Source organism: Bubalus bubalis, chromosome 6, assembly GCF_019923935.1.
Source record: "Bubalus bubalis isolate 160015118507 breed Murrah chromosome 6, NDDB_SH_1, whole genome shotgun sequence".
Classification (NCBI taxonomy): domain Eukaryota; kingdom Metazoa; phylum Chordata; class Mammalia; order Artiodactyla; family Bovidae; genus Bubalus; species Bubalus bubalis.
In genome coordinates this window covers 5,145,622-5,152,632 of record NC_059162.1, presented here as the reverse complement: position 1 = coordinate 5,152,632, position 7,011 = coordinate 5,145,622, and the positions used below count along the sequence as shown (strand labels likewise).

At 35.3% G+C, this 7,011-nt stretch overlaps 1 long non-coding RNA gene across 1 annotated transcript; it reads right to left on the bottom strand.

Annotated features, from left to right (window-relative positions):
• Window positions 1-2,981: 2,981 nt before the first annotated feature.
• LOC123334216 lies at window positions 2,982-6,419 on the bottom strand. Its single transcript, XR_006552047.2, has 3 exons — window positions 6,194-6,419; window positions 4,826-5,216; window positions 2,982-4,194 (listed from the first exon to the last, which is right to left on the bottom strand). It is a non-coding gene; the product is annotated as an uncharacterized LOC123334216 (long non-coding RNA).
• Between the last annotated feature and the right edge of the window lie 592 nt (window positions 6,420-7,011).

The window sequence follows — 7,011 nt, the reverse complement described above, 5'->3', positions numbered from 1 at the left end:
GTGCACCGACTATAAAGTCAAGTGCCAATTTTTAACTGGCCTTGTGGCAGTTTAGCACCCTGGCCTTCATGCTGTTAAGGATCATTTGTATTTATTTTTATTCCAATAATCTGACATTTTCTCCACCAGTCATATGATTTTTAAACTATTGTACCTTAAAATAATTTTTAGTGTCTGGTAGGAATAGTTTGTCATTTGTAACATTTTTCATATTTTTAAAAGCTATTCTAGCATTTCCCCCAGACAAACAGTAGAAACATTTTGACAAGTTTTTAAAAAATCCTGTTAATATTTTGATGGGGTCCATACCTCATGTGAAGAATTGACTTATTGGAAAAGACTCTGATGCTGGGAGGGATTGGGGGTAGGAGGAGAAGGGGACGACAGAGGATGAGATGGCCGGATGGCATCACTGACTCGATGGACGTGAGTCTGGGTGAACTCCAGGAGTTGGTGATGGACAGGGCGGCCTGGCGTGCTGCGATTCATGGAGTCGCAAAGAGTAGGATAGGACTGAGCGACTGAACTGAACTGCTAGTTATAGATAAGCTTTGGGAAAATCAACATCGTTCAAAAGTAGGTGTTCTACCCAAGAAAAAAGACACTCCTTTTAAATTGTATATATATTTATACTCCTAACTAGTATCAACTTTCTTTTATACAAATCTTTTCACATTCTTTAATTTACTTAGCTGTACTTTTCCCTTTTTGCGAATGGAGTTTTCTATCTCCTTGTCTTTTTTCACATTTTTATTTTTGCAATCCTTCTCTTTATTCTTTAACCTTAATGGGCTTCCTGTTCCTTTAAAGTTTAAATGAAAAAATGGAGAATTCTCACCATATAATAGTAGTATTCTAATGGCTTCTTCCCCATATACACACATATTTTTTCTGGTATATTTGAAAAGAATTTTTTTTTTTCATACTGGTTCCTGAGTAGGGTCTACTGTGCTTCTCACTGTCTCTTGCATCTCCTGAAAACTCTGATCATTTTAATGCTTCTAATGCTTGAAATTCTGAGACTGTAACCCTTTTGTTTCTTTCTTTATAACACTAAATCAATGCTGCTAATTATACAGATTTTATTGAAGGTTGTGGTGAACTGTAGGCAGTTAGAGTTCAGACATAAAATAACTTCCATTCTAATTTCAAATAGACTTCCTATAAATTCTGTGTCTCAGAAAAACTGAGTTTAAAAACTGATTTCATCAATTGTTATCTGTGAAGTGCTAAATAGTCTTGGTGATAGATTTTTTTTTTTTTTTTTTTTTGGTCACTGTCCTCAGTGGGGTTACTTCTACTGTATTATCATTACACATAACATTGGATTTTGGTTTAATCTGTTATCAAAGATGTGTGTGTGTGTGTGTGTGTGTGTGTGTGTGTGTTGTGGCTTAGTTCTTCTGCTTTGATGTTGATATAATTCTTTCTTGGCCCTTGAATCTTGAAGTTCATAACTTCTCAAATTGTGTTACTCTTGAATTTTTCAGCTAATTGTTGTTATTTAACTCATATTCCTTTGATCTATAATTTCAGTTCTTTATTCCAGAAAAATATTCTTTTATTATACTTTTGAGTATTTTACTTCTCCATTTGTTCCATTCTCTTCTTGAGGAATATCAATTATGCAAATTGGATCTCTATTTTCTCTCTTGTAATAATATCAACTTATGGCTTTTTACTCTTTTCTACTTTCTTTTATAAGATTTTTCCAAGCCATATTCCATGCATTCATTCTTTTCAAACAATGTTTATTCTAATTTTGAGTATTTTAATGTGTTTTTATTTCCAAAATCAAATATATATATATATATATATATATAAACAATTCTATTTTGATTTTTTTTCATTGGCATATAGTTGATTTACAGAATTGTGTTAACTTCAGGTGTACAGCAAAATGAATCAGTTATACATATACATGTGTCCACCCATTTTTAGTCTCTTCCCATATAGGCCATTACAGAGTATTGAGTAGAGTTCTCTGTGCTATACAGTAGACCCTTATTAGTTATCTGTTTTATGTATAGTAGTGTATATATATCAATAACAATCTTGAAGCTTATCCCCTCCTCCTTTTCCCTTTGGTAACCATAAGTTTACTTTTTATATCTGTGACTACTTCTGTTTTGTAAATAAATTCATTTGTGCCTTTTTTTTTTTTTTAGATTTCACATGTAAGGGGTGATATCATATTTGGCTTTCTCTGACTTATGTCACTCAATATGATGATATCTAGGTCCATCCTTGTTGGTGCAAATGGCATTATTTCATTCTTTTTATAGTTGAGTAATATTCTGTTGTATACATGTACTGCATTTTTATCCATTCCTCTGTTGATGAAAATTTGGGTTACTTTCATGTCCTGACTACTGTAAAGAGTGCTACAATAAACATTGGGGTGCATGTATCTTTTTGAATTTTGATAATTTCACCTAATCCCACTAATAAAGATCAATTGATAAAATGAACTGGGGAAGTCAGCAACACTTTAATTCAAGTATGGTGCCTTAAAATACTCCATTACATTTTCCATATCCTTCATTTCAGTGAAAAAGTCTCCTGAGCATGGCAAGTTCACATTTTGAGATGAATGGTTTGCCCTGTTAAGAAGACTGTGTGACACATTAAATATTTTGTTTATCTTATTTTGTTTGTTTTATTAGATTTTTATATATCTCTATTCAGTTGACTCTTGTCAGCAACTTCAGTGTTACCTACTGTGCAGTTCTCTCTTAACATTCTGCCCCTTATGTTTCCTGAGAGGATGTGTGGTGAATGAATTTGGCAAATATGGACAAATCCTTCCATGAGTAGCCTTCAACTATATTATTTTCCTGGAAATGAACTGCTCTAAAAATGCCTCCTATGACTTATATCCACCTCCCTTAAAATATATACACCCATTTCTCATCACTCCAGAGAAATCATTACTTGAATCTTTCAAGACTCTAACTTATTGCAGGAAAATGTGGCACACTGAATGAGATCTGGAGTAGTATGTGTTATTTCACAACATGTCTAAATGTACAGTTTTTACTCTGTTTGGCAGATTTTCTTATCTTTGTGGGAAGTAGAATTTTCTCTTAAAAAAAAAAATGTTTTTACTTCTGTGGTGCCAGTTTCAGGGAATGGTATAGAACAAACACTTTATTCTGCTTTCTTTTACCAGCAGTCTTAAAAATAAGACATTTAAATATAATATGCAGAAATACAATCATTCTTCCATTGCTTACATTGTCAAGCAAATATTGAGGTACATTTTTAATGTATTTTAAGAGAAATTTTTAGTCTTCCGTTTCATTTGAGAGAATGAATTTCTCAAAGGTGAATTCTTCATGGACAGGAACTTGTCTATTGCTGTTAAAAACATAGTGCTTGTGAGCTGAAATATATCTTATCTTGTAACATGGTTGTGATGAGAAGCCTAAAGTTATTATAACACATACACACGGTATGCCTTTGGTTCTCAGAGTTTCAGACTTATCTAAAAGCAAACCCCAATATTTTCAGAGAATAGTTTTGCCTTGTAATTTGATGAATTTGCCATTGTGGGAGTTAAATATTGGAGATTTGACTCGTGATAGGTCTTCACTTCCTGACTTCTGTGCAGTGTGGCCTCTGCTAAATCTCACTACGCTTTTCCTGGGGGAAGCCAGGCCTTAACTTCCTCATAACCTTCTGCTCTTCTGTCAGCTGGTCCTCTTCACTCAATATTTATCCATGACATTGTTTAGGAAGGGCCAGCAGTCCAAGTCTTTATCTGTTTGACCCAAGCCAGGGATTTGTCAGATCAGAGAACGCAGCCACAGCCTCTTGCCACTGTTCTGGTCATAAGCTTATAGTTCAGGCTTCTCTTCGTAAAGGATCATCAACATCAACATGTTGTTTCCAGGGTCATAAATTTGCAATGTGATGAGACACAACCAGATGTTGCCAAACGTGAACTGACTCATAAAGCAGCCTCTCTCCTGCTCTTTCTTCCCAAGTCATAGAAACTGGTGCTCCATTTACTTCTTCATCCTCAGCTGAGGGGCTTGTTTGTCTAAATTGAAGTCAATCACTTTCCAGAACAAGTATGTCTTTCAATATGAATAATGAAGTTGTTGTTATCACCAACTCCACAGATATTTCCTGTTACTTAATGCTCCTGTGTGGAGTTCATTGCCATTCTTTGGGAACACTCTTGCTGTGCTGTGTTGTGAGAAAATAGCATGTCTATCTATGGTCCTTACCCACCCCAAGATGTATGGTTTGATTTTACATATGATTCCTATTCTTTCAAACTTATTAAGACATATTTAACACTTGTAGGAAATAATGAATTGTAATATATTTTCCAAAGTATAGTTCTAGAAATAGCAAAGCTCAAAGACCCTTTGGGCTTTTGCATATTCTTGTCATTTTAAGTTGAAGCAACTGAGGCCATGGAAGTTAAGCAAATTATCAAGATTATGCCATCTGATATTCAAACCCAAGGCTCCAGCCACCTGTTTGGGCACATTGTTGTGCCCCTTCAGGAAACTAATAATATAATATGTGTACACGTGTTCAGTCACTAATATAATATAAATACATAATTATAATCTCAACCCTTTATATTTGAAGCCAGGCTAAATTTAAAGCAAAAATCAATGGAAATAGAAACAGATTTTAAAAATCAGATATCATAATCCTTCATGATAGATAATTCCTTTTCTGAATTTCATTCCCTTTTAAATAACTTGGGTGATGAAACAATGCATCACTCTATCATAATATTGTTGATAATGAATATTGACTAAGGGTACTCAAGGGTTCTTTGAATTGTACTGTGAAAACTTACCACAATGTAATTTATGTCTAAAGTTTTTTCTTTCCACTGTCTGTTCTTGACTTGGCTCGTTTTGTTAACCGATAATTTGGAGAAATTAACTCTTATGACCTACAGAGCCAGCAACACATGAGAAATACAGCTAACTTGAGAATCAAGCATCTTTAATAAGCCACTTCAGTTTTTCAGGGGTGGTGGGAAATGTCACAAAATGTTTATGTATGCTGCTTTTGTTGTTTTATCATATATTATTTGTGTTGTTCTTAATTTAAGTGGCTTTAATTTTCTCAAATATGTATTCTCCAGATAAAGCCTTGATTTTTTTTGAAGTTACCACTTTTTTTCTAGTTTAAAATCGAAAAATTCTCTTTCTTCTGTTGTTTCCGTTCTTCTTAATTAATACCTGAGAAAATTGAAGTCAAATTTTGTATTCCAGGAATTATTCTTACTAGTTTAGCATAAAATGAAAACAGTGTCTTTTCTGTGGGTTTATTTTAATTACTATGCATTCATGTACGCTAAGTCAGTTTAGTTGTGGCCAACTCTTTGTGACCCTATGGACTGTAGCCAGCCAGGCTCCTCTGTCTTTGGGATTCTCCAAGCAAAAATACCAGAGAGAGTTGGCATAACCTTCTCCAGGGGATCTTCCTAACCCAGGGATCGAACCCGCATCTCTTATGTCTCCTGCATTGGCAGGCAGGTTCTTTACCACTACCACCACCTGGGAAGCCCTTAATTACTATAAACAGCCTTAAAGATATTTAGGAGACTGGCTTTCAGTGCTTCAGATTTAACTAATTTTGAAGAATTTAGGGGACTACACCCCTCCTGAGCAATTTGAATTTAATTTATGGAGAATTTGGGCCCAGGTATTGGCAGTTTTCAAAAGCATACAGGTGAGTTTAATGTGCAGCCAGGGATGAGAATCTTTAATGTGGTACAACTCTTCATTGATAAAACAGAATAGTAAAGAAATTCGAGTTCATTGAGGTTCTGTGACTTCCCAAAGCTAGGTCTACCACCCAGCTTTCCTGTCATTTATTCTATGTTCTCACTCTCACCAAAAACATTTGCAGAACAAGCCTATAACATTTTCCAATGACTTCTCCGTGCCATGCACAATGTCAAGTACATGAAAAGTACTCAAACACTTGCTAAATGTAGAATGAATAAATAATTGAATGACTGTCAGAAAGTTCCCTGTGTCTTATTTGTAATTTCAATAAAATAATAATGCTTATTGCTGAGCATTCAGACAAGTAAAGAGCATTGGACTTGGTAGAAGCCCAATATACTCTCAGAGATGTTAGGAAAGTTGTCACATTTTGAGGTCATGAAGAATTCCCAATTGGCTTAAGAGGTAGAAAGAGATAAACTTACAGTGAAGGAAAGTCTGCTCCACATTGAGGGTGATGGTCAAAGGAGAAGAGTCTTGAGAACACTTTAGATCTCAAAAGAGATGCTATAGCAGTTTCCACAACCAAACACACAAATGCAGAGAAATTTATCAATCTGAACATTAAGAATTCAAGAAGGAAGGCACTCCAGGCTCTCAGGGACCAAGGCCTGAGTATTGTGACTGCTAATCCAAGTGAGTTTGGGTTAAAAGGGGTTAACAGCCCTCTGCTGTAACACATGATTGGTCTTTATGAGGTTGAAGCTCTTGTCTGTTTGAGGCCTACAGATGATGCTAAAGAGCCAATAATGACAGCAATTCAAAGCAATCTAATTATGCAAACGGGAGGCTAAACAATTTCATCATCCTTAAATTAGATTGTCCTAATGAGATAAAGACACCAATTAATCCTGAATTAATTTCAATAGCCTATTTCAGGCAAACACTTTAATATGCAAATGTAAATGAGAAACAAAGCCTACTGTAGAATGCCAGAGTTCAGAACCTCTCTCTTCGCAGCTGCAGCGGGTGTAAATAGTACCTAATGAGTTTGCATGGAAAGATACAACCAGTTGAAAATTTTAGACTTCATAAAGCACAGCCGGTGCCTCAGGTATACTGGATGTGATCTGGAGCCAGATATGAAAGGAGGGGGAGTTTTTCTGGGGAATAATGTAGTATTGAAGGTGTACACAGCTGAGTCATAAACACCTTTCTCTACACAAAAACTGTGCAGTCCTTCCAACTCACCACTCAACTGTGTGTGTGTATGTGTGTATGTGTACCCGCGTGAGCTCACCTC